Source organism: Apium graveolens, chromosome 3, assembly GCF_009905375.1.
Source record: "Apium graveolens cultivar Ventura chromosome 3, ASM990537v1, whole genome shotgun sequence".
Taxonomy (NCBI): domain Eukaryota; kingdom Viridiplantae; phylum Streptophyta; class Magnoliopsida; order Apiales; family Apiaceae; genus Apium; species Apium graveolens.
In genome coordinates, this window is record NC_133649.1 from 260,397,198 (window position 1) to 260,413,021 (window position 15,824).

Consider the following 15,824-nt stretch of genomic DNA (forward strand, 5'->3'; position numbering starts at 1 on the left):
GTAGTATATAAACACAGACATAGGGTTTACACTATAAGTGTTATCATTATTAGAAAAGATTATTCATTGTAACCCTACCAGCTCTCGTGATATTTGTTCATCACTGAGAGGTAACAGTTCCATACTGTAACAGAGTTTATTGTTTCAATAAAGTTTGTTTTCTGTTACTTAAGTTCTTAAAGTTCGATTTGAGTGTACTATACACTGTATTCACCCCCTCTACAGTGTGTGTGTGACCTAACAATTGGTATCAGAGCTACTCTGTTAACACACATACAGTTAAAGATCCAAACACAATCATGTCGGACACAGAAACTCCAACTAAGCCTACCACAACTGAGGAACCACCAAAGACACAAATTCAGAGTCGGTATGAGACCATCAGAGCCCCCATACTGAGACCATCTGAATATCCCATATGGAAGGTAAGGATGACCATGTTCCTGGAAGCAACAGATCCAGAATACCTTGATAGAATCAAGGAAGACCCTCACAAACCAACCAAGCTCGCTGTTGCAGTTGCAGGTGAAGCAACAAAGACCGTACCAAAGGAGAAGAGTGATTATACTGCTGAAGACATAGCATCAATTGCTAAGGATGCTAAGGTACGACACTTACTGCATAGTGCCATTGATAATGTAATGTCAAACAGGGTAATCAACTGCAAGACTGCTAAGGAGATATGAGATGCTCTGGAAACAAGGTGTCAGGGAACTGACACAATTAAGAAGAACAGGAAGACAATACTCACTCAAGAGTATGAACACTTTGACTCAAAGGCTAATGAGTCATTGAATGATATATATGATAGATTTGTCAAACTTTTGAATGATTTGTCATTGGTTGATAAAGAGTATGATCTTGAAGATTCAGACCTTAAGTTCCTGTTAGCTCTTCCTGAATGCTGGGATTTGAAGGCAACGACAATAAGAGACAACTACAATCTTGATGAAACAACTCTTGACGAAATCTATGGAATGCTCAACACTCATGAGCTGGAGATGGAACAAAGAAGCAAAAGGAAAGGAGGAAAGTCAAGGACAGTTGCTCTTAAGGCTGAAGAAGAATTCCCCAAAGCAGCTTCCTCAAAGAAAGACAAGGGTAAAGCTCTTTTCATAAAGTCTGATACTGAGTCATCAAGTTCTGAGAGTAATGATGACTCAGATTCTGAAAGCTTGCCTGAGACTAATGCTGATGAGGAGATGATGAAGCTGTGTGCTCTTATGGTGAAAGGAATCACAAAGATTGCATACAGGAAGTTCAGGAAGGGAAAGAAGTTTTCCAGGAAAGGCATAAGTTCTGATAAGAAGAATTTCAGAAGATCTGAAGGCAGAGGAGGAAAGTCTGACAGAGGAGATTACACCAATGTTAAATGCTATAACTGTGGTGAGAAAGGCCACATATCTCCTGACTGCAAGAAGGTAAAGGGTGACAAAGGTAAGGCTCTTCTCACAAAGCAGAAAAGCTGGACAGACACCTCAGACTCTGAAAGTGAGGAGAACTATGCATTAATGGCAAATGCTAATAAAGAAAGTGCTGAGAGCAGTTCTGAAGCTGCTGAAACAAAGGTACCTCAGACTACTTATGCTTTTCATACTGATGATATTAATGAGTTGAGAAGATATCTTAAAACCATGTTTGTTAGCTATAGAGATCAAACTTTAACATGTGAAAGATTAACTTCTGAAAATCTTTCATTTAAGAAAATGAATGATTTCTTAGAAAAAGAGTTAGTCATGTTCCATCAAACTCAAAAGGATAGAGATGATGCTTTTTATGTTAGGAATGAAGTGCTAAAATTAAATGAATCTCTAAAAACTGAGTTAGAAAAGGAAAGAGAGATTATCAGGACTTGGACTAACTCTGGCAAAACAACTCAAAATTTGCTAAGTAGTGGAAACTGGAAAGAGGGCTTAGGTTATGGAGAAGATAAGAAAGATAAAGGAACTGAAGAAATTAAGTCTGTTGATATGCAAAAGCCAAAGTTAAAACCTGTTAAGTTTGTAACTGTAAAGTCTGAAAATGAAAAATCAGAAGTTACAAAGGAATCAACTTCTGACAAACTAAAACAGGAAAAGACAGCTGAAGTGAACATAGGCTTAATGACGAAGAAGCAGCTTAAACATAAGCTGAAAGATTTTAAGAATGCAAACAAGGTAAAATCACCTAGGAAAAATAGGAATGGAAATGAAGGTGTGAATAAAAGCAATGATTATAAACCTGTTCCTGATGCTCCTAGGAAAACATGTCATAACTGTGGAAGTTCTAACCATCTAGCTTCTTTTTGCAGGAAGAATAAGAATATTAACTCCTTACCTTCAAAATCAGGAGTTAAGAGTTAGTCTGTTAGATACAAACCACAAAATCCTTGTTTTCATTGTGGTAGTTTATGGCATTCCATTTATACTTGTAAGGAATATCATAGTTTGTACTATGATTATTATCAAATAAAACCTTCTTTGAAGAAAGTTTCCATTGTTCCTTCTAGTGTAAATTCTGATTCAAAGTCTGATAGTGTAAGTTCTGATAAGAAAAATGTTAACATAAACTCTGATGCTAAATCCGCTGCAAATGTTAACAAACTTAATAAGGCCAAAGGATCCAAGCAAGTCTGGGTCCTTAAAACTAATAATTAGTGGTCTTTGTGATTGCAGGGCAACAGGAAAAATATTCTAGTTCTCGACAGTGGATGTTCAGGACATATGACTGGAAATAAGGTCCTACTATCAGACTTTGTGGAGAAAGCTGGCCCAAGTGTTTCTTATGGAGATGGCAACATTGGAAAAACATTGGGATATGGCAATATCAATCTTGGAAATGTCATAATTAAACAAGTAGCTCTGGTCTCAGGACTTAAACACAACCTACTGAGTATAAGTCAAATCTGTGACAGAGGTTATCATGTTGATTTCTTTGAAGAACACTGTGAAATTATGAGTAAATCTAAAGGCAAAGTTGTTCTGAAAGGATACAGGCGTGGTAACATTTATGAAGCTAAGCTTTCAACAAGTACTGATGGTTCTGCAATCTGTCTAATGAGTAGAGCATCAATTGAAGAAAGCTGGAATTGGCATAAGAAACTCTCTCATTTAAATTTCAATAATATAAATGAACTGGTCAAGAAAGATCTTGTGAGAGGATTGCCAAACATAGTATTTGCTCCTGATGGTCTTTATGATTCATGTCAGAAAGCCAAACAAAGAAAATCTTCATTCAAGAGCAAGACTGAATCATCAATTCTTGAGCCTTATCATCTAATACATGTTGATCTATTTGGTCCAGTAAATGTCATGTGTATTGCAAAGAAGAAGTATGCGTTGGTCATAGTGGATGAGTTCACCAGATACACATGGGTGTATTTCTTGCACACAAAAAGTGAAACTGCATCTATCTTGATTGATCATGTCAAACAGCTGGATAAAATGGTCAAAGATTCTATGAAAATTTTAAGGAGTGATAATGGCACTGAGTTCAAGAGTTTGATAATGGAAGAGTTCTGTAAAAGCCATGGAATAAAGCAGGAATTTTCTGCTCCTGGAACTCCACAGCAAAATGGAGTTGTTGAAAGGAAGAATAGAACTCTCATTGAAGCTGCACGTACAATGCTTGAAGAAGCAAAGCTTCCAACCTATTTCTGGGCTGAAGCTGTGCAGACTGCTTGTTTTACTCAAATTGCAACACTCATTAACAAGCATGGAAAAACACCATATGAGATGGTGAAGAAAAAGAAGCCAAATCTGAAATATTTTCATGTATCTGGATGCAAGCTGATGAAGGAATCTTTGTTGGATATCCACTTTCCACAAAAGCCTTCAGAGTCTATAATTTGAGAACAAAAGTGGTCATGGAATCTATCAATGTCTCTTTTGATGACAAGAAGATCACTGGTCTTGAAGATTTCATTGACCATGATCAGCTGAGATTTGAAAATGAAGACTCAAATTCTGATACTGAAAATCCTGACAGTCTAAGTCCTGATACTGTAAACTCTGATGGATTAAACTCTGATGTTATTGAAACTGTGGTGACTACGTCAAAGGAAGATGCACCTATGCAGGGGGAGCATACTCAAGATCCTACCACATCTCAAGAAACATCAGAACATGCATCTGGCTCTTCAAGTTCTGATTCGTCAAGTTCTGATAAGCCAAGTTCTGATAGTGCTGAAAATCTAAATACTGAAGAATCCAACTCAGAGAGCATAGTTTCAGGGGGAGCATCAGAAAATGAAAATGAAGATAGCATGGATTATGGGGGAGCATCCAGTTCTAGAGAAAACTTTCCATCTGCAAGGAAGTGGACAAAATCACATATACCTGATTTGATAATTGGAAATCCTGATGCAGGTGTCAGAACTAGAACAGGTACTTCAAATGAATGTCTTTACAATTCTTTTATCTCTCAGACTGAGCCAAAGAAAGTGGAAGAAGCTCTTCAAGATGCTGATTGGGTGCAAGCAATGCAGGAAGAGTTGAATGAATTTGAAAGAAACAAAGTCTGGACCCTAGTGCCAAGACCAAAGAATAGATCTGTTATTGGTACAAAGTGGGTATTCAGAAAGAAAACTGACAGTGATGGCATAATTACAAGGAATAAGGCAAGGCTGGTTGCAAAAGGATATTCTCAACAGGAGGGAATTGATTATGATGAAACATTTGCACCAGTTGCTAGGTTAGAAGCCATAAGGATATTTTTGGCTTATGCTGCTCACAAAAAGTTTACTGTCTTTCAAATGGATGTGAAAAGTGCTTTTCTCAATGGAGAATTGGAGGAAGAGGTATATGTTGAACAACCTCCAGGTTTTGTTGATACCAAACATCCAGATTATGTCTACAGGCTTGATAAAACACTTTATGGACTTAAGCAAGCTCCTAGAGCATGGTATGAGACTTTAGCTCAGTTTCTTCTGGAAAGTGGATTCAACAGAGGGACAATAGACAAAACACTGTTCTACCTCAACCATGGAAAGGACTTACTTCTGGTCCAGATTTATGTTGATGATATCATTTTTGGATCTACAAATGACAAACTTTGCAAGAAGTTTGCCAAACTAATGCAGTCAAGATATCAGATGAGTATGATGGGGGAACTTAGCTATTTTCTGGGCCTTCAAGTCAAGCAGAATGAGGAAGGCACTTTTATTTGTCAAACCAAGTACACCAGAAACTTGCTGAAGAAATTTGGAATGCAAGATTGTTCAAGTGCATCCACTCCAATGGCCACTGCTACAAAACTGGATAAGGATACCGGTAAATCAGTAGATATTACTAACTACAGAGGTATGATTGGCTCTCTACTCTATCTAACTGCTAGTAGACCTGATATCATATATGCTACATGTCTTTGTGCAAGATTTCAAGCAGATCCAAGAAAATCTCACTTAACAGCTGTAAAAAGAATCTTTAAGTATCTTAAAGGAACAGCTGCTCTGGGATTATGGTATCCTAGAGAATCAGATTTTAAACTAATAGGTTACTCAGATGCAGATTTTACAGGTTGCAAAATTGACAGGAAAAGCACAAGTGGAAGCTACCAATTTCTTGGATGCAGATTGGTTTCTTGGTACAGCAAGAAACAAAAGTCAATTTCCACATCAACTGCAGAAGCAGAGTATATTGGTGCAGGAAGCTGTTGTGCACAGATTCTTTGGATGAAGAATCAGTTACTGGATTATGGGTTAACATATTTCAAAATCCCTATTTACTGTGATAATCAAAGTGCTATTGCTATGACAGGTAATCCAGTTCAACACTCTATGACAAAGCACATCAGCATCAGGTACCACTTCATCAGGGAACATGTGGATGAAGGTACAGTGGAATTGCATTTTGTTCCCACATATTAACAACTGACAGATATCTTCACAAAACCACTGTATGAAGCTACTTTTACAAGATTGGTAAATGAACTTGGAATGGTTTCAGGTTCTTTCTCTAAATCTGCTTAGACTTGTTCTGTGTTATCAGACTTTATGCTCAGTATTTACAGAATTAATCTCATTGTATATTCTGTGCTTAATTGATAAATGTCTTTAAGTACTGACTGTTGTCTGATATATGTTTCTAAACTCTGATAAGTAATATGTCTGTTCTAGTACCTATTCAATCCTATGAGGATAACTGTGCTAGATATTGACCTAGTAGTCTTCAATAAACAAATGATTCAATGTAAGAAGTAATTATTTCAGTGGAAATCTTATGACACTAGCAAATTCTGATAATTGAGCTTAGTTAAGTTTACTTTGTATATCTTATTACTAAGTCACAAATTAAAATAATGCTACTCATCTGTTAAGTTCTGATACTAGTAAAACTGCTGAATGTACTAAGTGCTGATAAACCTCACTTATCAAAAGAAAAAGCAAAAAGATCAAAGAATAAAATCAGGTACTCCTTTGAGATCTAGAGTAAAAATGTGGAAGGGACGACCCAAGTGCATTGCTAGTATTAAGTAAATATGCATTAGAAAAGCAAAATATTTTCTTGGTGACTTTTCACACTCTATGATTACTGGAGAAATACTCTGATAATAGCATAAATTCTGATAAACAGTCGTGACTCACTTACACTGAGAAGCCACTGTAAAATAGAATTGCAAAAGATGCATAAAATTAGCACAAAACAGTTGAGGTGGACTCAAGCATAAACTCATTCATCAGTAGGTTTCAGGACAATGACAGCTCCTTAGCAAAATTTTAGTTATGCCTTATTTCTAAGATGTACTGAAGTGAATCAGACTTTACTCTTTGTCTGTTATTTAGCTTAATGCACACACTAATCACTCCATCTGAATGATGAAAATTTCTGCGATGGTCTATGTTATTTTAGATAAACAGTCATTGTGTCACTTTGCACTAATTCTGAGGACAAGTTCTAGTTACATGTTCTAATGATTAAGTTCTGAGGTCTATAACTCAGAACTTGTATGAGTATTTACTAAGATGGGCATTCCTTTTTCGAGTTAAAAAATTATGTTCTGATGACTGTTAAGTTCTGATATAAGTCTAAGTTCTGATATTACAGTCTAATGTTTTACTTGACTTATCTGTGAATAAAATTTAATAACAGTCTCAGTTAATAATTGAATATGTTGAAGTGGAAGATTAATAGTCACTATGATTAGGATTAATGGTATTCGTACTTGAACAGTCCACTATTTCTTGTGTCTTGTGCGGCCTAAACCATGATTCCTCTTTCCAATGAATGTTATTCTTTTTCAAAGTCTAGGGAGACGAGGTAGAATTAATTCTACCTGTCAGCATTCAATTTCTTTGCGTCTCCTGACATTCTCTTGTCTATATAAGCAACCACTTCACATCAGTCTTTCCATCACATTCTTCTCACACACTTATCCTCCTTTTTCTTTCAAAAACACAATGGTCAGACACAACATGTTTTTGAACTACCAAACCTTCAATATGGAGCTAAGTTGTGCCGAGTGGCAGCAGGAATGGCATGTCACAGCCATTCCTAAGGAGATATGGGACTCTGTCCCACAGGAGGTACTGACACACCTCCTGTTCTTCTATATGGACTACCATCGCCATCTGGAGCGATTGGAGGAGGAAAGGTTGGAAGCTCTCCGCCAACAAGAGCGAATCATCAGACTCGCCATTCTGTTTGTCGAGAGTAGGAAGAAGAAGATGACTTAATCTCGTCTTCTTCCTGTTTTTCTTCATCATCAGCTTTGTCAGGCTTCTTAGCTAAGACTAAGGCTGGTGATGTTAGGATTAGAAGCTTAGGGAAAATCTTGTATAAGTATTGATGTAATTTCCATTTCATAAATGTATTGTCTTGATATATTAATGAAAATTGTTTTTACTTCAAGATTTTGTCTCTGAGTTATTTTATCTTGTGTTGATAAATCCTGATTAATATTCTGATGACCATATAACTTTTGTTTTATATTAAGTCCTGATTCATTTTCAGCACTTACATATCTAATTTATCTTGGTCATTTTCATGTGATGTATTTTCAGAATATTAATGATGCAGTGAAAAATAATTCAATCAGTGCTAACAGTTTAAATTTTGAATCAAAACTGTTTCTCTTTATAAATGGAACGGTTTTTCCTTGAAACTAGGCAACTGGGTAAGTAATGATTTCTGTTTTCTCGAGCCCAGTAACTGTCCGTTATTACTGCATGTCTGACAGGTGTCCAACGGTAACATTTTTGTTCAGAGTATAAGTACAACAGAGAGAAGATTTCTTTAATCTTTTATTTTCTTTATACTTTATCTCTCTCTTTACTTTTACTCTCCTTCTCCTTCTTTCTCACGTTGGTTTTTCATACAGACATTATCTCAAACACCTAACAGGCATACTTGAATCTCAATATTTTTTCACATGGCACCAAAGGATTTAATCATTGATGGAGCTAAGTTTGTTCCAAACAACTATGCTGCAATTCTTGATCATGCTGAAGCTCCATCTGAATTGCATTTTGTGCAAGATTTTCTTGCACACAGTGAGATTGGGTACGCATTAACACAGCCTGAAGTCTTTTCGAGTCAACAAGTTCTGACGTTTTGGCGGACTGGGCACTTTGATGATGGTGGTAAACATGGCACTCCCAGTATTGTTTTTGAAGTGGGTGATTCATCTTATGTAGTCACTCCTGGTACAATACGCAAAGCTCTACATCTCCCAGAAAATTGTACTTTTTCAACTCCAGAGGAATCAGCACTTCAGGAGTTAATGGCTGATTTGGGATATGAAAAGAGTTTGGCAAAGCTTGGGCAGTTAAAAAGGGCTAATATCAGAAGAGAATGGAGTTTCTTCTTTGACTGCATCACCAAAGCTTTTGGGAACAAATGTTCGAATTTTGATGCTATCCCAATTCTGAGTCAGCACATAGGGTATGCTATTATTCATCAAACTCATTTTGATTTTGCAACTGGAATAATTGGTTTTATTGGGGATAGGATGACAGAGGATAGAAATGTTGTCTATTTTGCTAGATTCTGTCAACTTCTATATACTTTTTGTACTGATGAACCTCAATTAGTCAGTTCCTCAACCCCACCTTTTAGAGTTGCAAAACGATATTTTAATGATCTGGTAAATGCTGATACTAAGAAAAAAGTGGTTAGACCATTACAGATTCCTCAGTCTGTAAAACAGATCCTAGTAAATGCTGATCCTGATACTTATAGATCTGTTTACTTTGATTTCCAACCAACCACAAACACCCAAAAACCATCATCCTCGGCACCTACCACTCATTCTACTCAACCTACCCTCAGGACTTATCTCAAATCCTATCTCTCTACTTCACAGACTGTTCAACCCTCATTCTCCAAGCCAAAGAGGACAAAAAGTATTCCTCAAACATCTCAAAAGAGAAGGAGGATTGTATTGAGAGATGAATCTGATTCTGAGGAACAGGTTTCTTCTCGAGAACCTGTTGTTTCTGAAGCTGAGAAAGAGGTTTCTCAGAAGGATTCTGAAATTGGGGGTTCTAGGCTTCTCAAGAGGCTTAGACGAATGATAGTTCCTGAAACTCCCAAGGAATCCAAATCAACAAGGAAGTACAAGAAACAGAGGGCACAAAGGCCAGTTTCAGATGATGAAGAGGAAGCAGCTAAGGAAGGGGATCAGGAATCTTTGATCTCACAAGATAAAGAATTCGCTCCAGTCACTTCTTCTCCATCAACTCCATCTCAGGAAGCTGTATCTGACAAGGCTAACTCACCATCTGTGTCTCTTGTTGATCCAGGCACAAGTGCTGAAATTGATATTCAGAACCTGGTTGTGCCTGAAATACTTTTCTTAGAAGCTCCAACAGCAAATAATCCTTTCACAACACCTGTTACTGATGCTGTTCAAACTCCAGAGTTATCAACAACACCTTCTTTGCATCAAGATGCTGATGATCAGACTTTAGGTGAGCATCAGGATTTGGCTGTTGATCAGAACTTAGTATCAGATCAGCAATTAGAGGATGCTGAAGCCTCCATTGCTACTCACACTGTTGTCTTATCCGAAGATACTGATTCTTTAAGTTCTGATGCTGCAAATGCTGGAGATACTGGTGATGTTGCTCCAACTGTAGATGCTGATGAAGCAGGTCCTTCAGGACATACTCCTCAACAGACTCTTCCTAAGTCTGAACTGGTAGAGAAGTTTGTTACTGGGGCTGCACCAGCACCAGTACCTTGGAGTGAAACTCCTGCAGGTCAGGAGTGGACTAAGGAATGGAACTCAGTTTCATGTGTTCCAAATGCATTACATCTTGCTGAGCACTTGACTAAAGCTGATGAAATGTTAAATTCTGATGATTTTAAAACCCAGCTTAGAGTCACTCCATTGAGTACTAAACATCTACAAGGTCTTCATTCAACTATTCATGCAGAGCTACACAAGATTCAGGAGAACTTTATCAAACAAGAACAAGTTTGGAAAATTGATAAGAAAAAGTTCTTTCAACCTACCATTGACAGGATTGCTTATATTGAGAAAACTCAAGAGAAACAACAAGCTCAGATTGATGACATTCTGACAAATCAAGCTTCTCAGCAATCTCAACTTACTGAAATCCAATCCTCAGTGGAATTACTTATCTCTCTTATACTACCTACTGATGCCAAAAAGGGGGAGAAGGTAATTAAGTCCAAATGCAAAACTAACAAGACACTGCAAGGAAAGGATGATGGAAATGATGATCAAGGATACTCTGGAATGGGTAGCGGTCATAGTCAAGGTAGAAGGTTTACATCAAGATAAGCTAGTCACATGACAAGTTCTGATACTGGGAAAAGAATAAGTTCTGCTGCTGGTAAAAGGATAAGTTCTGATGAACTTCTAGATCTTGATGAAGAAATGTCAAGACAATTATTTCTTCAAGAAAATCCAGGAATGGACTTGGAAAGTTTAAAGGAAGAAGAAGCCAGACTTAAATCAGAGAAAGTCACATCTAAATCTGAAGCTTCTGGTAAAAAATCACTTCCAAAACTTAAAGGTATTGTGATCAAAGAAAGGACACATACTGAAGCAACATTGGCTAGATCACAACCACAGATAGATCCAAGATCCAAGGGTAAAGAAAAGGTTGGTGAACCTATCAAGGTTTATGTACCTCCTGAGGAAGAAGAAATTGCTGATAAAAAATGATCTTGCTCTGACTTCAAGAAAAGTTCTTAAAACAACCTCTGACATGGCTCAAGTTGTTCAGAGTCAAGAAATTGTAAGTTCTGATATTCAGAAGAAGCAAGTAACCTCTGACAGAGCTCAAGTTAACTTGATATCAGAAAATAGATCAAAGACACTCCTACTAGGATTCACTAAAGCAAAACAGACTCAATCTTTGAAGACTACTGCAAGTGGTTTTAAAGCAAGAGTAGTTACTGGAAAGGAAGCTAGAGATAAAACTGGATTGGGAAGTGCTGATGAAAGAAGAGTACACAACACTACCAATGATCCAACTTCCTTGAGTGAACCAGGTATTGGAGCAACTCCTGAGAGATTGAATCAACTGGAATCTGTACAGATGGTTTACCATACCTACTTGAAAGAATATATCATGTTGTATTTCATGACAGATGGTAGGGTTTATCATGTAAGACAAAATGCCATTCCATTGAAGTATTTTGAAGAATTGGAGCATGTACTTTTCTTACTTCAAGTGGATGACAGAATAACATGGACTGCTGCAAACTACTTAAAAGAACAGATTCAGAGATAGAAAAGGCTTTATTCTGTTAAGTCTGACAGCATATATGTTCCAAAGTACAGAGATCACAATGGTGATATTGTTGATATGAAGCCTAATACTGCACAGATCAGAACGTATCTTGGTATTAAGGGACTTGAATTCAATCTAGAGTCTGACAAAGCTTATGTTATAAGACTAGATCAGGAGTTGAGAAAAGCAAAGATCAATGATCTCAGAGCTGCAATCTTTCAAACTGGTGAAGATACTGCAAGCTTAAAGATGTTAAAAGGAGAATGATTGATGAACTAAGATATGCTGAGAAATGTTTGTTGAAGAACTATCTCAGAACAACTCCTGACATCAGAGAGATCAGAAAATGAAGAAGCCAAGTCGAAGATCTACAACTGCTTAAATTCTGATATTTATACAGACTGAAGTTGTTATCAGAAGTTGAAATTGGTAAAAACTTTAAGGACTGTAAGTTGTAGTTATCTAGTCTAATTCTCATGCATTTGTACTTAATGTTTTTGACATCATCAAATATCTGTTAAACTTGTATATTATGTTAATTTACAAGTTGGGGGAGATTGTTAGATATATTTGATAATGTCATGGCTAATATGTTTTATGTTTAGCTTTCAGATCTTACTGAACATGATAAATCAGTACTTAACTGTTGATCAGTACTTATACTGGAAGTCAGGACTTAAGGATATCAGTACGTATGTTATCAGGAGATAATCATCAGAAGATAGATATCATAACTTAAGTGCTGAAGGATAATCAGATAAGGACAGTAGCTGATTAAAGGAAAGAAGATTGAGATAAACATAAGAAGAGATATGCATGAAGAAGGAATTCCGTGAAGAATGGAATACTTGGAAGAAAAGATATCTGATTGATATATTTTAGGAAGCAGAATTATATTCCATATCAATTAGCGATTATCTTGTAACTGTGTAGTATATAAACACAGACATAGGGTTTACACTATAAGTGTTATCATTATTAGAAAAGATTATTCATTGTAACCCTAGCAGCTCTCGTGATATTTGTTCATCACTGAGAGGTAACAGTTCCATACTGTAACAGAGTTTATTATTTCAATAAAGTTTGTTTTCTGTTACTTAAGTTCTTAAAGTTCAGATTTGAGTGTACTATACACTGTATTCACCCCCTCTACAGTGTGTGTGTGACCTAACAGGTACTATCTTTGACATTCATGTCATCGTCCTTGACGTTATGCTTACAACCACGCATGCGATTCAACATTCTGTCTGTAGATAGGGTCGCACCTTCTTGCTAGTCTTACCTATATCTAGTAAGGTAGATACCTTTCCTCGCGCAACTGCCCGATATGTGATAAGAATCTTCTCACAACGGTGGTGCCTTTGCAGCTTGCGAACTTTGACTCTTTATCAGCTTCCATCAACTCGTTGCCTCCGACACGGAACTCGTCCTACTACCTAATTCTAAGTTAAATCGTACCAAAACTCACGAAGTTCCCACAAGACTCAATTGCATTTTTCTTCAAACCACATGAAAAGTAGGGTAACATACCCAGTCTCCATCGATCTTTCGATTCCTCATTACTGTAGGATATGAGAACTCAATATACCTATAGCGTTACAATTTTGGCCTTACACTTCTCTCAATAATCCTAGCCTACCAATTTCCTATCGGATCTTCTAACCCTAATTCGTACTCAACTCAACTTATCATGAGAATACCTAGCTCTTTCCTATCCTATATGGCCTATCACTCTTATCTTACCCTCACCTATTCTCATTTCAGTGACCAATAACCTGTAGCTCTGATGCTAACTTGTAACAACCCAAATCCGGGTCAAGATTTGGTATCACTAAACAATCTTTACATAAAATAAAAGAATATTCAATTAACCCCTTAAATCCGGATCGTTTACAGGCTATGGTATGAAACAAGAATCTAACCTTCTACAATTCACAACTGACTACAATACGAGTGTAAATACCTTTATGCTAACGTCCTTATCATATTTTTCTAACATCTTCTCCTCTCGCAGCGGAGATCTCTCTAACTTCTGCTGTCTAACGAAGGCTATTCACTTTTATCCTTATCTGCTTCTGAAAGAAAAAAGAATTTACAAAGCAAGAGTGAGCCAAAAATGCCCAGCAAGTATATAATTGAGTTTCAAGCATTAATATCAAAGGAAAATTTCCGGACAAAAGCTTTAAACAATTTTACACAAATCTATTTATTTGAGAAAGTTCAGTGAATAAACCTTTGGTTGTCACTAGCCTTTAATTATAAATCCATAAATGACAAGCGATTCCTAGATTCATCTCCTGAATTAGGGTTTGTCCGGTTTTGGAATCATAAAACTTTTCGAGAAAGAATGCCGTTAATGGTGATCAACAATAAATTAGACTGGATACTAGTTTACACCCATACCCTGCTGATCAGCCAGGATACAGTGCAGATCTATATCTCACTATATAGATCCAGTCGGGTACCCAGGCTCTACGGCCCATCTCAAGGATCCGGTTATGTCCCAGTCCTTACGATTAAAACACTTAATCACACACATCACTATCCATCCCGTGGGGTATTTTGATATCAAATCATTTTGATTTCAAAACATCCCAATTCAGGGTTCGCAAATAACCCGAAAGAATGGATATTTGCTCAAGAGAGCAATCGATAATATAGGAACAATCATGGAAGGAACATGCATAATAAGAGTAATTGCAGCGAAATATAAAACAGTTAACTATTCTGAACTTAAAATAGGAACGAAGAAATATTCACAGTATTTTGAAAGAAAAATAAGGAATACTTGCCTCGAGAAGCTTTAACCACTATTATCGGTTGACTTTTGAATTGCCTTGAACATTTGGCTTTATCATCAAACCACTATCCTATTCTCGATACAATCCTATCCTTCATGTCCTTCGATTGGAATCTTGTTGAGTCTGATGATTAATCACTAGATCATTCCTAGTCCAACGTCAAATCTCGAGTCTTCCGACTAGGACCTAGAGGGTTAATATACCCTAGTTCAAATAATCATCTAGCTTATCATAATATCAGTTTCACTTCTACCCATACGATTTCGTAACCCGATTCGTATTTATATGTATTATTCAAATACACATAGCAATTATGGTCCACATCTTTGAAATTCGGTTCGGTGTTCGTTTTCGTAAAGTACGTATATTCGTTGGTTTAAAAATAGTAAGATAATTGATTATTTACAAAATATCGTGTCGCGACACATAATCAGGTTCATATAATATAATTATATATCCTCGTTCGACGTCTCCGATAATTATAAGGTACATTTCCGTATTTTAGGAATTAATTTCCCAAAAATCGGGCAGCGTCTCCTTTGTTTATCGGCCTACCCTTCGAACAATTCGACGTCAAATCACAACAATAATTCAACCAGACCAACAACAATCCATCACAATTCGCAATCCCAACCACCAATACAATTTCAAATATTTATTATTATTATCCATACTTTTATGTTTTTATTCGTACTCTTAGTTTCAAAATTAATTTCATAAACTAATTTTATTTATTTATAATTAAGGACTAAGAATTAATCCTCATCGTCCACCGTTGGCTCGCCGAGGCTCATCGCCGACGGTGGTGAAATTCGTCGGTGCCCGATAAATTCGGGTTTCCATATAAATCTCACCGATTAATTTTTAATAATTTCCTGCACGGAATAAATTTATTTGACAAAATATCAGTCAATTATTTTATTTATTTTTTTTCCTGCAAAAATCCAAAAGTCCCAATTAATTCGAGCCGAACTGATAATAATTGCAATCAAAAGGAACAACATACACGACTGGAACAACACAGGAAGAACACGCAGCACAACACACACCCCTCCACGCGCCACCACACACACCACACACACTAGTTCACACACGCACACATGTACCCAACACATACAAAGTACACATAACACACATACATTAACACACAAGGATATATATATATATAGAAATAACAGAGTAATCGGAGCAATCATCGGAGAGAAGAGGGCGGCGGCCGGGAAAAACACGGTGGAAACAAGAGAGAAGTTGGGAGGATAGGGGAAAGAGAGGAGAGGGAGCGGAGATTAAGAGAAGAGAAGATGAGAGATTAAAGAGAGATAAAAAGAGTGTCAATTGAG